This window comes from Paramormyrops kingsleyae, chromosome 15 (genome assembly GCF_048594095.1).
Source record: "Paramormyrops kingsleyae isolate MSU_618 chromosome 15, PKINGS_0.4, whole genome shotgun sequence".
In the NCBI taxonomy this organism is placed as follows: Eukaryota; Metazoa; Chordata; class Actinopteri; order Osteoglossiformes; family Mormyridae; genus Paramormyrops; species Paramormyrops kingsleyae.
In genome coordinates, this window is record NC_132811.1 from 26,217,615 (window position 1) to 26,236,267 (window position 18,653).

The following is an 18,653-nucleotide window of genomic DNA, read 5'->3' on the forward strand; positions in this document are numbered from 1 at the left end:
GGACTTCCCCCCCGCAAACAAAGGACCCTTTCATATAGCGAACACACGTGAAATCAGTGATAATTTCTCCTAAATTCTAAAGAGCTAGAACATATTAATTACATTGGAACAGTGACTTGCGATTTTATATATCTGTCATTTTTGGTATACATTCTTATTATGGTGGGTATATGGTGTAAGTTTTAATTTTTAGAAAAAAACCCTGTAAAATCCCTACAGCAACCTTAAAATATAATACATAGTAATGTTTTGAAGTCAAACTAAGCTGTTCCTTTTATATTTAATGGTTTTCCGTTTGAGGAATTCGCAAAAAACTGCAGTGCATGATGGGTAGGATCTAAAGGCTGTCTAACGTCCTCGTCCGTCTGACTACTGTATATAGCCCGATTATATGCTGTGGGCCTTTTGTTTGTTTGCAATTTCGCCAGGTAGGCTACCTTCTTTAAATTGCGTTTTTTTAGACTACATATTTCTTATACATATATATACATATGTCTTTGTAAATATGTATATAGTTTAGCCTAACCCAGCCACTTAAGGGAGCAAACCAGCTCAACTCGTCAGAACACTGGTCCTAAACCCGGATTAATGGGGAGAGTTGGCGTCAAGAAATAAAGAGACTGTATCTTCACTGCATCACTGATGTCAAAATGTGGGAAATATCTGGTTGTATAAATAAATGCGTTAAAGTAGGTTAATGATTCTGTGCTGTCTAAATTGTAGACGTTTAGTTGACGTCGTAAAGTTAGTTTGCGGTTCGTTTTTCACGTTGCAAACGGCCATAAAAACCTTATATATGCACGAAAAAATACGAATTATGGCTCCTTGTGATAGTCCTGTTGTGTGAATTCAGAAAATATAAATACATTGCGTAAAAACAGCCTTTAATGTATTTTGACCAGTTATTTTCATTAGTAACGGACTGGTCAGTCAGAGGTCATCTTGGTCATTTTTAGGGCCTTTCATAACTCTTAAAATATGACTTGTGAAAGCTTTAACAAATCAATGTCAGTGTCTGAGGGGTATATGAAGATGTGAAAGGTCCTTGTTTGACCATCACAAGTCATCTTGATCAGTTTTAACCAGTTTAAATGCATGTATGATTAATGGAATTATTAAAATGAGTGTATTTGGGCTATACTGTTGGTCCACCTTAAGAACTATCTGTCCGGTCCCCCTTAATACGCGCGTTTATCCAATGTGTTTTTTATGGGTTTACACGCGATATATGGACAAATTATCAGTTGTGAAATTTTTCACAAATCAGGATGTTTAATATGAGACGCTTTTTGAGTCATGAGGACGTCTGGTTTTGACGTGAGAAGCTAATGAAAATAACTGGTTAAAATACATTAAAGGCTGTTTTTACGCAATGTATTTATATTTTCTGAATTCACACAACAGGACTATCACAAGGAGCCATAATTCGTATTTTTTCGTGCATATATAAGGTTTTTATGGCCGTTTGCAACGTGAAAAACGAACCGCAAACTAACTTTACCGACGTAAAAAGACGAGACTACATGACATTTGAATGGGCTATAACCAGAGACATGGACGCATTATGAGAATGAGAAAGATGGTGCGTGCACACTAATTAACATATATCCTATTCACTTAGACAATACACTGCAATTTCTGCAACGGAAATGGGTGAGATGGGCAAATAGTTGGAGGTGGAATCTCGTTAAGATTTTTGTGTTCTTGTGTAGCCGGTCCGCTCCGCAGTCCCGGCCACACTGCGTTGTGTTCCGGTGCAAGACTTTGTGATGTATCGAAAAGTGGACGCTGACGACAACTTTCCTTTTGGGGCTTTATTTCACAACCTTTGTGAAATAAACAGAGGAGAGCACATTCGGAGATGCAATCGTAAGCCCAAGCCTCTTCCCGTCAGGTAAAATGCAGACTGGCGGGAATACGTGAATATCGCGGCGAAAACCTTGTTGACTTTCGAGGGGCGCTGTTATGCCAACCGTAAAACTCCCAATATCAGAGCCAGCGATTTAAAATAAAACAAAAGAAGGATTTTGGTGAAATAAAACACCCAAAATTGCCTGTCCTTTTCTTTTCCGTTACATTTGCACCCACACTTTAAAACTCGTTTCAGCGCCACCACATATACGTATGCGTGCGTATTCGTGTGTGTGTGCGCGCGCGTGCTCGTGCGCGGGAGGGGAGGGGAGGGGAGGGGGGGCCCGATCAGTGTTTTGCCCGGGGCCTTGTGTGCAGTTGTTCCGCCACTGAGGTGAAGCATTCATTTCATGTCATGTTAGCTTAATATTTCAGCAATATAAACAAATATGAAACTAAAACAGCTGGGTCCTGAAATTCATATATTATGGGGCAGTATTTAACAGTTGTTAACCCTTCACACAAAATAAATGACTTATACTGATAGGAACAAGCTGATATTATGGTAGGATTCCTTCCTGGTCCAAACTGGAAGGCAGAGTCCATGAATCACTGGCAGGGTCCTCTCTGGACGTCCCTTCACTTGTGGACTATCTCTTCTCTCTTGACGTTCTGCAGCCCTTCATGGAATTTATACTAAACCCTGGGAAAACAGCTGTTAAACACAGTTCTAAATCTCTGGTAAACCGAATAAGATTTCTATCGCTGCACTGGATTTTCAGCGATTCTGCTGTTGTCGCTATGCCAAATGTGACACTGTACACATACAGCAAAGGTGGGATACATCTAAGCTAATGTAACAGGTGGCACTTGGCTTTTTTCATTGGGTGCAATATCAGGTCCTCTTGTCCCTTTTTAGATCTCAGGATATGTTGATTAGTTAGTTGGTAATGTAGCCTATGAGAAGGGACTATACAGCATTCCTTAATGTACCAGAGAGGGAAGCTGTTTGGGTGTGTTACGCAGTGTGCCTTATTCATCAGAGTAAAGAGGTATGACAGGTGCATTCTGGAAAATCTTGAGAACCATCGCAAGATCAACGTGTGAAATGAGCACAAAACATGTCACTGCCTTGGAGAACTGTGGGTTGGTGCATCTGCAGATTGGCTAAACTGGGTCCGAATTCGCAGTCATTGGCCACTGCTTTTTACAAAGTTGCTGAATCTGATTGGTTGATTTAACGTCTGTGTTAAGGCCAGTTCATAATTCACTTTTCTGCATGCACTTTCGGATTTGCACGAGGGGAAGTGACGTAAATTTTGGACTGGCAGCGGATGACTGCGTTCGGTTCACGTGTTGGCCAGATATTTTATATATATATATATATATATATACACTCACCTAAAGGATTATTAGGAACACCATACTAATACGGTGTTTGACCCCCTTTCGCCTTCAGAACTGCCTTAATTCTATGTGGCATTGATTCAACAAGGTGCTGAAAGCATTCTTTAGAAATGTTGGCCCATATTGATAGGATAGCTTCTTGCTGTTGATGGAGATTTGTGGGATGCACATCCAGGGCACGAAGCTCCCGTTCCACCACATCCCAAAGATGCTCTATTGGGTTGAGATCTGGTGACTGTGGGGGCCATTTTAGTACAGTGAACTCATTGTCATGTTCAAGAAACCAATTTGAAATGATTCGAGCTTTGTGACATGGTGCATTATCCTGCTGGAAGTAGTCATCAGAGGATGGGTACATGGTGGTCATAAAGGGATGGACATGGTCAGAAACAATGCTCAGGTAGGCTATGGCATTTAAATGATGCCCAATTGGCACTAAGGGGCCTAAAGTGTGGCAAGAAAACATCCCCCACACCATTACACCACCACCACCAGCCTGCACAGTGGTAACAAGGCATGATGGATCCATGTTCTCATTCTGTTTACACCAAATTCTGACTCTACCATTTGAATGTCTCAACAGAAATCGAGACTCATCAGACCAGGCAACATTTTTCCAGTCTTCAACTGTCCAATTTTGGTGAGCTCGTGCAAATTGTAGCCTCTTTTTCCTATTTGTAGTGGAGATGAGTGGTACCCGGTGGGGTCTTCTGCTGTTGTAGCCCATCCGTCTCAAGGTTGTGCATGTTGTGGCTTCACAAATGCTTTGCTGCATACCTCGGTTGTAACGAGTGGTTATTTCAGTCAAAGTTGCTCTTCTATCAGCTTGAATCAGTCGGCCCATTCTCCTCTGACCTCTAGCATCAACAAGGCATTTTCGCCCACAGGACTGCCGCATACTGGATGTTTTTCCCTTTGCACACCATTCTTTGTAAACCCTAGAAATGGTTGTGCGTGAAAATCCCAGTAACTGAGCAGATTGTGAAATACTCAGACCGGCCCATCTGGCACCAACAACCATGCCACGCTCAAAATTGCTTAAATCACCTTTCTTTCCCATTCTGACATTCAGTTTGGAGTTCAGGAGATTGTCTTGACCAGGACCACACCCCTAAATGCATTGAAGCAACTGCCATGTGATTAGTTGATTAGATAATTGCATTAATGAGAAATTGAACAGGTGTTCCTAATAATCCTTTAGGTGAGTGTATATATATATATAATATCATGATAATAAATCATGCACGTCTGTGGGTAACACATCGTACAGGGACCAAACAAGCTCTTATAAGGAAGCCCGACACCCCATACTCCCGGAGCACTCCCCACAGGACTCCCCGTGGGACACAGTCGAATGCCTTCTCCAAGTCCACAAAGCACATGTAGACTGGTTGGGCAAACTCCCACGCACCCTCCAGGACCCTGCTCAGAGTATAGAGCTGGTTCACTGTTCAACGGCCAGAGCGAAAACCACACTGCTCCTCCTGAATCCGAGGTTCGACAATCCGAAGGACCCTCCTCTCCAGGACCCCTGAATAGACCTTACTAGGGAGGCTGAGGAGTGTGATCCCCCTATAGTTGGAACACACCCTCTGGTCCCCCTTCTTGAATAGGGGGACCACCACCCCGGTCTGCCAATCCAGAGGCACTGCCCCCGATGTCCACGTGATGCTGCAGACGCATGTCAACCAGGACAGCCCTGCAACATCCAGAGTCTTGAGGAACTCCGGGTGGATCTCATCCACCCCTGGGGCCCGGCCACCGAGGAGCTTTTTAATCACCTCAGCAACCTCCACCCCAGAGATAGGGGAGTCCACCCCCAAGTCCCCAGTCTCTGCTTCCTCATTGGAAGGCGTGTCAGTGGGATTGAGGAGGCCTCCGATGTATTACTTCCACCGACCCACAGCTTAGGTCAGCAGCACCCCATCCCCACCATAAAGAGGGTTGATGCTGCACCGCTTTTTCCACCCTGAGCCACCGGGTGGTGGACCAGAATCTCTTCAAAGCCATCTGGAAGTCGTTCCCCATGGTCTTGCTAAACTCCTCCCACACCCAAGTTTTTGCCTCAGCGACCGCCAAAGCCGTATTTCACTTGGCCTGCCGGTACTCATCAGCTGCTTCCGGAGTCCCACAGGCTAAAAACACCTGATAGGACTCCTTCTTCAGCTTGACAGATCGGGGGGGGCGTTCCTCCCAGTCACGTCCCTCCACGTCTTACTGTCATTGCCCACGTGAGCATTGAAGTCCCCCAGCAGAACAAGAGTGTCACCAGGAGGAGCGCTCTCCAACACTCCTTCCAAGGATTCCAAAAAGGGTGGATATTCTGAACTGTGGTTTGGACAACAATCAGGACCCATCCCCCCACCCGAAGGCGAAGGTAGGCTACCCTCTCGTCCACCGCAGTAAACCCCAATGTACAGGCACCCAGCCAGGGGGCAATAAGTATGCCCACCCCTGCTTGGCGCCTCTCCCCACGAGCAACTCCAGAGTGGAAGAGGGTCCAACCCCCCTCAAGGGTTCCAGAGCCCAAGCCGTGCGTCGAGGTGAGCCCGACTATATCTAGTTGGAACCTCACGCACCAGCTTAAGCTCCTTCCCCGCCAGAGAGGTGACATTCCAAGTCCCTAGAGCTATCTTCTGCAGCTGAGGATCTGACCGCTAAGGTCCCCGCCTTCAACCACCGCCCAACTCACACAGCACCTGACCCCATTGGCCCCTCCTACATGTGGTGAGCCCGTTGGAGGGGGAACCCACGTGCCTTCTTCGGGCTGTGCCCAACCAGGCCCCATGGGTATAGGCCTGGCCACCAGGCGCTGGCCATCGAGTCTCACCCCCAGGTGTGGCTCCAGTGGGGGGGGGGGGGCTGGTGACCTGTGTTCGGGCAAGGGATAATGTGAATCAATGTTATTTCTAATGAGCTAATGGGTCTAATGAGCCGCACTTAGTCTGATTCCTCACCCAGGACCTATTTGCCTTGGGTGACCCTACCAGGGGCAAAAAGCCCCGGGAAACTTAGCTCCTGGGATCACTGGAACACGCAAACCTCTCCACCACGATAAGGTGTCGGCTCCAGGAGAAGATATCACTGACATTTTACATATTTATAAGATGCTTTAGTATGCTAAGCAAAAGCGATTCAGGTTTAAGTATAAAAAATGTAAAGGGAATCAGAGAATTATTCTGAAAAACCAAGGGAAAACTCAGCAGGATGTTGGTAACAGTCCAGAAAGGAACAGACCCCCAGACGTGGTTTTTAATAAGACAGTTTGTTCCGCAGTCTACTGTGTTTGCTGCCCACAATTGATGGGCAGATATTTCAAAGAAAGACCCATATACCAAATCTTTGTGTATGAATAAAAATTGATTCAAAGGTTAATATCTGTCCATTCCTGGAAAAGCAACAACATTACAGACTCACTGTCATCCATTCATAAATCACTTGTATAATGCCGGGACGTGTGAGGCCTGGAGTTGCTCCCAGGAAGCAGAAAGCCACAGCTTGCACCACTAGGGAGTCTCAGAATAGTCTATCTTATAACATAATAGATTGTCTTACAGAACATCCTCAGCCTATTCTTCCTTGTGTCATTTTCTGATAGATCTCTACACACATTTCAGCTTTTCACTCATTTGCAATATATGAAAAGTTTATGTTTTGAAGAAATGCTATTTTAACTTTGTTTTCTAAAACCTGTTTCCATTTATTTATTGTTGGAGAGGCACTGGCCAGTAAAACCCAGAAGTTAATCTGCTAAACAAATCCTAACAGTTTAACAGATTACAAAGCTACCATGTAAGAACACTCTGGAATGCCCTTGTTCTTCACTAGCTGTAATGGTGTCCAGGTCCGTTTTCAGTCAGTCATCTCTGAGTACACTACGTCACAATGTTTCCATAGATAATTATTCAGTATAGTTTTCATCTTATGAAATAACAAATGAGCTGTCATCCACAGTAACATGTGTGCCTAACACCAACATTCAACATCTAGGAAATCTTTGAAAGAGTCATAAATCTACTTTTATTACAGTTATATCACATAGAAATGTGACAGAATCCAGTTTCCAGCTTCTATGTGCAATTTCACTTTAGTAACAAAACAGATGGGGCATCTGAGTGGGTTTGTCATGGAAATTTATTGGCAGAAAGGCCTGTCATTTTTCTCCAGATAACCCCATATTGAAAATGACCAGGAACTTTTCAGTATGTTTATATATGTTTCTCCCCTGTTGATTTGTACATTTGTGGTCTTAACTGGCCTTTTATGAAATGAATTACTTCCATTAATCACATCCTTCTGTGAAACATCAGTCAAATTTAATACAATTACAGTCTTGTGATGCATGCAGTGACAGACAAGCACAGTCATTACTAGTTTCTGCCTGTGGACACACGGTTTTGACCATTTCCCTTTTTCCTCATCTACTCTTAAGTATTATAATCTTTGACAGTAATCAGTGAAGCAGTGAATAAATGTGAGTAAATGTTACACTATTTCATTGTAGTTTTGGTCCAGTCATTGTAATGTCCCTGCATTCATTAGTAGCCATGGCCTAGTAACTAACATCCAGGACAAACTGTTCCACTAACCTGCTTAAGTCAACTCACACTAAGCCTGTGGTTAGAGTGCAAAACTCTGGTAATATTCATTTCAATTTACCAAATATGGAAAGTACATGTTATTTTTCTCAAAATTCTCTATATTATAGAGTGCACTCACTTTAATGGCAAAAAACATAAGGAATGGGAAAAGAATTGCCCCGATTCAATTTTTTCAGTATGGATGAAAACCTACATTTTCTTGTAAAAGCTAACAGTTAATGGGTATTCTAAAAGAACTTCTGTAGATTTTTTTTTTCAATCAGATGACAAGCTGAGATCCCCCCATTTTAACGTGATATTAGTCAATAATTACCCTGCGTTGTTTCTTTTCACCGTGCAGATAAGCATAATGGAGCTCTTAAGGCAGAGAGCTATATGCACACTGTGTCCCTCTGCTGTAGAGTACCAAGGGGCACAGTCTCACGCGATTCCTTGCCAGGCCTCCTCTTACTTACTGAATTTTCCAAACAGACAAAAACATCAGTGACTTTTCCTCAAAGGCCATTTTTTCATAACATGGGTTTCTGAAAGTACTCGTTGTGGGTAAACCCACAGAGTAAAGCTGAAGAGAAAACAGAAAGCAGAATAAAGAGAGAGTTGAAGCATCCAAAAGATAGCATTGCGTTGCACAATTTCCTCATGAAATTCTCACAATTGCCAGAATCTGTCAGAACAGGCTACAGTCTTCTGTCTGTGATCTGTCTTAAAGGACATCCCCACAGGACAAATATTATGCTTGTCAATATACCTGTATGATTTACAATACCCTCAGAATAATTTACAAATTAAACTTTAAACTGCACAATTACCAGGTATCATAGACACAAAACTAGCAAGCCTATACTGTGTACAGCACCACCATTACTCCATATAATGGAAAAAGACAGTATGTTGGTATCTTTTCTTTGAACTCGGTCAATGTTAGACCTTCAGTGTCACCATAGAAATAGATGTAAGAAAAGTCCTACATCACCAGTTGTCACTGATCACCAAAAGGAGGTATCATAAAAGAGGCCATATGTTAGCATCCATAGTCGAGTTCCATGCCGTGTTGACAGTTGCTAATAGATAGGTGTCACACTCAGCAGTCCAATTAGAGGAAGATCAGTGGCTTCACCACTTCCAGTGTAAAGTATTGTTGCCTCCAGATGTGTATTACTGAGTAATCTACTTACCCTGTCTTTCATTTCTCTTTGCCTGCTCCCATCCCGCCTGCCTGCCTGTTCTGCCCTGCGTTCCTGCCCCTCGTCGTGTGTGTATTCTTAGAACTGACTTCCACGGCTTCCGACCTCTTCTGCCACTTGACTCTGACTTCGTCTTTTGCCAGCCATCTCTGTTTTTGGTTGCCTAAGCACCTTGGTCTCCTGCAAGTTGGTCTCCTATCCTCTCTGAGCATTGTGTCTGACATTAGGAAGCAAAGGCAGCAGGAAAGACCCTTCATACATTTACTGCACCCTGGGTGGTGACCAGGGGAGTTTCTAGCTATTGAAAGTATCAGTGGCTAAGTCAAGTTTTCCTGGCTCAGGCCTAAAATCCACGGGGCTATAGCCCCAAATGATCGGACCTAAGGACGCCCATGGTGGTGACCACCCCCCAGCACGGTCCACAACACAGACATTGACTAAAACAACGCTAAGCGACTTTTCTTGATACAAATCAAACATTTTATGCAGTTTTATTGTTTTTCTACAAGCATAAATATCTTTGGTTGTGTGGCAGTTTCTAGAATAAATATAGATTTTTTTTTGTTCAATGAAGCGGAAACTGTAATCATTAATTGTGGAAATGTAAGCAGCCCAGTAAGTATAAACCATAAACCATTGTCCACTTGGTAACCTGAAAATATATATATACCAGTCAAAGTATCGATAAGGATTCCTCAACAATGTATTCTTTGTCATCCTGTTTTTATACATGATTTAGTTCTTTCAACTGTTTACTGTTCCATGAAAACCATCTGTTAAAGGTCAAAAATAAGATTTTCCTCGCTCCTTCAGAAAATAGACCTTTATGACCTTTGTTAATGCTCTTTGAGATCCCACTGGCTTAAGTTTTTTCACTTTTTCCACACAGAGAAATTAAATAATAGTTAATAATCAGTAGCAGTGTGATTCCAAAGAGGTTAGGAAGACATATCTGTGTCTCTGGTGATTCAGTTTTACAGCATAATGACTTTGCTCTATCCTGTTTTTAAACAATGCTTTCAGCTGCTACAGGCCTCTGGCTTTGGTCTGGGTTTATGCACTGCTAGAATAGATGGGTGCCTTTCACAGATTGAGTGCTCGATCTGGAACCTGGATTCCTGGGTAATATCATTTATATTTAACATATTTAGTAGACACCTTTGTCTAAAGTGATGTATAAGTGAGGCAAATGGCACAGTGCAAACATATGTCAAGGAATTGACTAGTCGTAAGTGCAGCTAGGCTGTTTCCAGTGAATGCCCAGGTACAAGTTTAAGCAGTATTGGAGCAGGAGCTACCAATACCTATGAGATAGTAATCAAACATTAAAGAGGGCAAGGAAACGTATTACACTCAATAAATCTTTTTTTCCAGTTGTGGCTGCATCTGAGACTCAGCTGAGAACAAGAATTTAGGGAGAACAATAACTAGAAATCCAGGTACTCGTGTACTAAAAACATATTTATCAATCCCCCACCTGTACCAGGGAGCTAACTTCACTTAAAAGCCTTCAAGTTGGATGCATCTCACTACCAGCAGCTATGCAGGATGGCAGACATCCAAAGGAATGAGGTTTAAATTGTGAAATATTAATCTTTTGTTTTGTACCACTGATGATTGGTGCCTACGCCCAAGCCAAAAGTACATGATGTGCAAGCTTTTTGCGGAGAGAAACATTTTTCTAACAAAATGGGTACATTCCTTTGTTTAACAGTACCTTCATTAGGAAAAAAACACTTTTAAAACAGAATTTTACTTTACTTTACAGAATTACAAAAAGCAATTTAAAAAACCTAACACTTGTCTACAGCCTGGTAACAAAACACAGCCTCAGCCAACATACTGTTTTATGCACAACTTATACATACAATATATAAGTTTACATCTATACATGTAGAAACACTCATAGATGTTTATGTTTAACAAAACTAGTCTATGTGCCTTATGACTTTACATTGTTTAATAGCTTTATCAATTAAAGTATTTCTTGTTAAGCGAGTGTCATGGATCAGGTCAGGTTTGGAGCGAGGACGTGGCATGATACAGGCAGAAATGCGGACAACCCACTTGCGGCTCAAAGGACAAATGGGGATTTATTAAGCAAACAGAAAAACACAAGAAACACTACAAAATAAAAAAGACCACAAGGGGTCGGTCGTCATCGCGGGCGGGCAACATACGACACATTCAACAAACCACTGGCAAGCTACACAAAGGCAGGGACTTAAATACAGAAGGGTAAGAAGAATATCAAGGGGCAGCTGAGATTAATGAACAAGCTTGGGAAAATGGGTCACAGGTGAAACTAATTAACTCAAAGGAACTAAACAGGGAAACTAAGAACTAACCAAGAAAACAGGAAAAACAGAATCTAACACTGGGGAATAACAGACAGGTAGAAACACAAGCACGGGCACAAAGAATTTAACCAAAACCAAATACAAATCAGAAGACACAGGAACTAGAAAAACTCATACAATGAAACACTAGGGAACACTTGAGACTGGTTTGCCGCCGCAGACACTTCATGTATAGTCAGATGATAGATCCATCAAATGATTTTTGAATTATTTAAAATTTTGCAATGGCATTGTATGAGTGATTAACTACAATGGATTCAATTTTGACACAGAGTGCCCCAAAATTGAAGCAGTACTGCATAGTGATAGCAAAAGAAAGGCAGTTTGACACTCGATTTTTGACACTTTATCCCATTAAGATGATAACTCAAGTTTTTTATGGATCTTTTTCAAACTTTGCAGAGGTATTGCATGACTGCCAAACTGGAAATTACTAAATTTTGAGACAGATCACCCCAAAAATTGAAGCACTGCCACTCAGCACAGCAAAGGGAAGGTTGAATGGAAACGACATTTGACCTTGTGAATGTGATAATTCAAAAAGTATTTGATGGATCATGTTACCGGTTCAATAAACATTATATGAATAAAGATCTACACCTGGTTTATTTTCAGACAAATTACCCTAAAAATAAAGCAACAGTGCTGTGTGGCAGCAAAGAAAGGAAACGGCAGCTGCAGAAGACATTTGGTCGTGTCTTGTGAATACAGAAACTAAAAGTATTTTATCAATGTTTTTCAAACAGATTTTATTACCAATTCACAAAAACATTATGTGGATGAAAAACAACTGAGAATCCCCCCATGATAGACCCCAAATCAACCCAAAATTGCAACTGCATAACAGAAGGTAGCCATGGGCGAAAATGGAGGCTATAGCTACCGTCTTGTGAACACAGCCATCTGCCATCTAAACTTATTCTGTGGAGATTAGAGCAGTGATTCTCAACCCATGGCTTATGACCCACGGCAAGTTCTGAAATGGAAGTATTTTAAAACCAGCAAGCTCCTATGCTGATCCACGATCAGATTTCTCAGCTCCAATTTGAGAATTAACCTATATACAGTATCTCACAAAAGTGAGTACATCCCTCACATTTTTGTAAATATTTCATTAGAATGTTTCATGGGACAACACTGAAGATATGACACTTTGATACAATGTAAAGTAGTCAGTGTACAGCTAGTAAAACAGTGTAAATTTGCTGTCCCCTCAAAATAACTAAACACACAGCCATTAATGTCTAAACCGCTGGCAACAAAAGTGAGTACACCCCTAGTGAAAGTCAAAATTGTGCCCAAAGTATCAATATTTTGTGTGGCCACCATTATTTTCCAGCACTGCCTTAACTCTCTTAGGCATGGAGTTCACTAGAGCTTCACAGCTTGCCACAGGAATCCTCTTCCACTCCTCCATGACAACAACACGGAGCTGGTGGATGTTAGACACCTTGCGCTCCTCCACCTTCCGTTTGAGGATGCCCCACAGATGCTCAATAGGGTTTAGGTCTGGAGACATGCTTGGCCAGTCCAGCACCTTTTCCCTCAGTTTCTTTAGCAAGGCAGTGGTCATCTTGGAGGTGTGTTTGGGGTCGTTATCATGTTGGAATATTGCCTGGCGGCCCAGATTCCGAAGGCAGGGGATCATGTTCTGCTTCAGTATGTCACAGTACATGTTGGCATTCATGGCTCCCTCAATAAACTGTAGCTCCCCAGTGCCGGCAGCACTCATGCAGCCCCAAACAATGACACTCCCACCACCATGCTTGACTGTAGGCAAGACACACTTGTCTTTGTACTCCTCACCTGGTTGCCGCCACACACGCTTGACACCATCTGAACCAAATAAGTTTCTTGGTCACCAGGGCTGTGGAGTCGGAGTCGGAGTCGAGGAGTCGGAGTCGGAGACAATTTTGGGTACCTGGAGTCGGAGTCGGAGTCGGAGTCGGCAAAAAGTTAACCGACTCCGACTCCTACTAAATTTAAATGGGAATTAAAAAAGTAAGTTGAAATGTCCCAATTCACAAACAGTCATAATGAACTACTTCTCTGCTGTAAGAATAAAGCCCAATGCATGCAGTGCATAATGTTACCACAAAACGAACATGTCAAGTAACCATGAAGCATGATTTCCTTTAACTGTATGCGTCACTATATGGGATGTAATGCACAGGTAAGGTGCGGCACCGCTTTCTATTGTGTCGTGTTCCACTGTTACAGGGAACTGTGAACCTAGCCTAAAGCCCCCCATACATTTACAGATGCACTGCCGATTTTTCGGCCGTTCAACGAGTCATCACGCGTCAAACGCCGGAAAAATCATCTGGTGTGTTCTCAGCTCCGTCGGCTCCCCTTTGCTATGCGCTAGTGAAAACCTTGTTTTCATTGTGTTTGTCTTTAATCTGGCATTATAATAGAGTGTTGGCTTCCTAGCCAGTAGTTCTGTGGTGAAATGACATGTATGTTGCCTTCCTTTCCTTCAATGGATGTAGAAAATACATTAGCATAGTATATACATACAGAGGAGTCGGAGTCGGGGAGTCGGAGTCGGAAGATTTAGAAACTGAGGAGTCGGAGTCGGAGCATTTATCTACCGACTCCACAGCCCTGTTGGTCTCATCAGACCACAGGACATGGTTCCAGTAATCCATGTCCTTAGTCTGCTTGTCTTCAGCAAACTGTTTGCGGGCTTTCTTGTGCATCATCTTTAGAAGAGACTTCCTTCTGGGACGACAGCCATGCAGACCAATTTGATGCAGTGTGCGACGTATGGCCTGAGCACTGACAGGCTGACCCCCCCCTCAACCTCTGCAGTAATGATGGCAGCACTCATACGTCTATTTTCAAAAGACAACCTCTGGATATGACGCTGAGCACATGCACCCAGCTTCTTTGGTCAACCATGGCAAGGCCTGTTCTGAGTGGAACCTGTCCTCTTAAACCGCTGTATGGTCTTGGCCACCGTGCTGCAGCTCAGTTTCAGGGTGTTGGCAATTTTCTTATAGCCTAGGCCATCTTTATGTAGAGCAACAATTCTTTTTTTTAGATTCTCAAAGAGTTCTTTGCCATGAGGTGCCATGTTGAACTTCCAGTGACCAGTATGAGAGAGTGTGAGAGCGGTAACACCAAATTTAACACACCTGCTCCCCATTCACACATGAGACCCTGTAACACTAATGAGTCACTTGACACCGGGGAGGGAAAATGGCTAATTGGGCACAATTTGGACATTTTCACTAAGGGTTTACTCACTTTTGTTGCCAGCAGTTTAGACATTAATGGCTGTGTGTTTAGTTATTTTGAGGGGACAGCAAATTTACACTGTTATACAAGCTGTACACTGACTACTTTACATTGTATCAAAGTGTCATATCTTCATTGTTGTCCCATGAAACGGTATAATCAAATATGTACAAAAATGTAAGGGGTGTACTTACTTTTGTGAGATACTGTAAATGGGTCTTGGGTCTGCAAAGGCTTAGCACAAACCTAGTGAACATTCAATCAATCCAAGAAGCCAAACCACAGATGCTTCATTTAAATCTATACTTCATATAGGGTCATGACCAAGCTGGCAAGGTAAAAATTGGGTTGTGGTGCAAAAAGGTTGAGAACCACTGGATTAGAGAGTGTGGGAGAAGTATGGACTGGATGGGTGGCAGGTGACAGGGGTGTCTGGGGAATACAGTGCTGCTGTTTCCAGCAGCCCCCATTCCAGTTTGTAAGTGGCTCTATTGTTACCTCTGAACTAAAGAGTGAAACAGCCAGGTAGAAAGATGTCTTCTTCCTCCTTATACAAAAAACTCACAAGATACGTCTCATACTATTTAGAAAAAAAGTTAATTGCACATGCCACCATTTTTATTTTGATGTCGTTTACTCGCACCCTAAGCAATTTTTTAGATATTTTGGAGTTTGAGTGAGCCTATCTTTGATACTTGTCTTCTTCCTCCTTCCCATACACAGCCACCAATTGCTAAAACCAGCTGTGTTATTAATAATTAGTAATGCTGTTTCTGTATTTCTGCAAGCAGATGCCCTGGTTGTACCAATGCAAGACAATGGGATTCTTCAAACCCTAAAGGCTTATCGAAAAACTACAGTTTGAGTAGATGCACCAAGGATAAGGTAATACCTGATGCTAAATAACCTTGCTAGGTCCAGTTGGAATACATCCAGATCAAACACCTGGCAGGAAAAGAGACAGGTGTCCTGGACCTTCACTGGTGGCTGGAATAGTAGCTAATGTGATTGATCCAGCATAGGAGGCTGCTATACTTATAGCCTGTTACATTAGCACTGGTGATATAGCTCATCAGGCATAATAACATAACGCAAAAATGGATGCCATGGAAATGATAATGCAGGAGGGACAGTATCAAGTCTGGCCATGGACTGGAATACCAGCAGAGAGTTACCTCCTAAAGAATGACATGGAACGATGCCCACAGGCAAGGGTACTTCTTTTAGGCAAAGAAGTGTTAGTAGTTAGCTGGGGACAATCTGTAGAATGAAGCAAATATGATGGGGAGCTGCTGGCAGCAAAGCATCCACATGCAAGGCCACCAGTTTTGACAAGTGCTACTGCTAATTGTTCATAAGTGCATTGGGTTACGCAGACTAAGCTGCCTGAAGCTCCCTGTTCACTGTCTAGCTGAAGTTTGTCCTTATTGCTAGCAGCCCGCATGTACCTTTACCTCAGGGAAGCCGTGGAATGCCGCCTTGCAGCCTGAAATGGACAGGAAGTTTGCCGTTTACCCGCTGCTCTCTGAACACCAGGGGTCCCTTTTGCAGCAACAGTTTCCTGTTCAACTTCCCAGGCTTCCTGTTCCAAGGTCAGCTTCTGGAAAAAGGCATTGCCATCCCTTTTCCCTGTCTTCCTGCGTATGACTGCATTTTCAAGGTTTGTTTAGTTCTGTTGTTTAAAAAATATAAAAATAAATTTTCACTTGGTTACGCTGAGACCCAGTTCCACAGTTGTCAACACCAACTGTAAGCTGTATCTACATGTAGACTGAACGCACATGCAGGGAATCTTAATTACCGGGCTACAAAAAATTAGGTATAAAACCAAAGAAAAGGGCGCATCTTATTAATTTGTTGTCCAAAGAGATGTACCAGTCAAGACCTGAGAACAGGGTCAGCCATTTGTTATATGATTACTATAGCAACCATAGCAATTGAACCCTTGATACAATAAATAAAGGAGTTCTTGTCTAAACTGTAGCTGCATTTCTATGTACAAAGTCTAGAGTCTGTCCTGAGCAGCACAGGGCACATGGTTGGGGTACACTCTAGATGAGATTACAGTACTTTATAAATATTACAATATTTATATGTGTGTTTTCCACATTTCGCCTAACTCGTTAGAAATGTAACTTCTCTTATACATACAATACTCTACTGTCTTTGGCAGTCAGAGGAAATGTTTAAAGCTATTTATCTGCACAGTAAGTGTGTATTTGCTTAGAAAAAAAAACTATATAACATTAGAATATGTTAATCATCAGTAACAAAATAAAAAAAACAATTTCAGTAACACCACTTGAGCGGGCACAAATAATGTAGTAGTACACACTTAATGTATTAATGGACCAGAAACCAAGCATTAGTTGCATACTGATCCCATGTTCATTTATCATTAATCAATCATTCGTCCAGTTACTATATTTATTCACGATTTGTACTTGAGTAGTAACTGAGTTACTAAGTTACTTGTGCCCCCTCAAGTAAAGTATTACCAGAATATCTTCTTTTCTCCAAAAAATTACTGATATCATGCTGGATGGCTTGGGAAATGAACCCCGCTTCAGTTCCCAAATCTCTTCTCAGGGGAACCTCAGCCATTCTATGTATTTGCTAAATTTCACAACCAGCTTGTCATGACCTGCTCGTACGATCCTCCTGTGTGCCACGCCCCCTCATTAACCTCGTATGAAACCCTGATTGTTCCTAGCTGTTTGATGTTATTTCCAGCTTGTCTTGTGTATATCAGTCTGTGTCTCCGTCTGTTTCCCAGATCGGCAGGGGCGGATTAACGCACAGGCTAGATATGGCTTAAGCCTAGGGGCCCCACGTGTGCCAGCCTGCAAGGGGGCCCCCATTGGCGCGGAGGGGGGCGGGGTTGGGGGGCCCACAGACTACTGTAGCCTAGGGGCCTCTGTGCACCTTAATCCGCCCCTGCAGATCGGTCATTAACGTTTGTCCTGTGCTGCTCCCCGATCTGTCAATAAAATCCCGTTTTTTGGATTCTCGTCTCCCGGATCTGCTTCCCTGCTCCCCGCTCATGCACCGGATGTGACAGAGGAGAGGTATTGAAATGGCTAAGCTAACACTCATAGCTATCATACAGTAGCTTTACATGAACTTGAAGATCATTAAATACCATTTTCTTTGACAGATTTTGCACAGTACTGTGTTAGAAATGGTAGGGTCAGCAGGCAGGTACAGGCTGCACATTCATCACCGTGTCGATCACCCTCTGCTCACAGGCTTTCACCTGGGGCTCTCCCACAACCCAGCTGCCCTATGGATTGTGAAGTGCTTCTTACTGTTACATTCATTTGTTTAACAGACATACAAGAAAGGCAAATAATACATTACAAGCATATAAAATATATTTCGTATATATTTAAGCCCATCTAATTTCTAACTACTTTTCCAGTATAGGATGAAGGACAACCTAGTCCCAGGGCACACCCGTGCACCCCCAAGAGAAGGTGAACTCATATCTGCTACCTGTATCTGTGATCTCATTCTTTCAGTCACTACCCAAAGATTGTGACTGAAATTGAGGGCAGTAATGTAGATCAACTGGTAAATTGATAGCTTAGCCTTTCGACTCAGCTCTGAGTCATTTAGCTCTGCTTCAAGGAAGCAGTAAAGATGGGATTCAGGAGGTCCTCAAACTACTCCTTCCACTGCTTGACATTATCCACATTTGAGATCAACTGTTCTTCATCCCTGCTGTAAAAAGCATGGGTTAAACCCTGCTTCCCCCTAAGTCGACTGATGGTTTGGCAGCATCTGACTAAAAATCATTCTCCATAGCCTCACCAAATTCCTCCCACACCTGAGCTTTTGCTTCAGCAACTGCCAAAGCTGCATTCCGCTTCGCCTGCTAGTAACTCTCGCTGCTTCCGGAGTCCCATGAGTTAACCAAGCTTGGAAGACCTCCTTCTTCAGCCTGACAGCTCCTTTTACCACTAGTGTCCATCACTGGGTTCAGGGCTTGCCATCACAACAGGCAC

The 18,653-nt window shown here is 42.8% G+C and overlaps 1 long non-coding RNA gene across 2 annotated transcripts; it reads left to right on the forward strand.

Annotated features, from left to right (window-relative positions):
* Window positions 1-348: 348 nt before the first annotated feature.
* On the forward strand, window positions 349-17,695 carry LOC111848173 (uncharacterized). Of its 2 annotated transcripts, XR_002839237.2 has the most exons (4): window positions 349-428; window positions 15,438-15,531; window positions 16,106-16,238; window positions 17,590-17,695. It is a non-coding gene; the product is annotated as an uncharacterized lncRNA (long non-coding RNA). The 2 variants fall into 2 exon arrangements; XR_002839238.2 differs by lacking the exon at window positions 17,590-17,695 and having other exon boundaries at window positions 16,106-16,624.
* The last annotated feature ends 958 nt before the right edge of the window (window positions 17,696-18,653 follow it).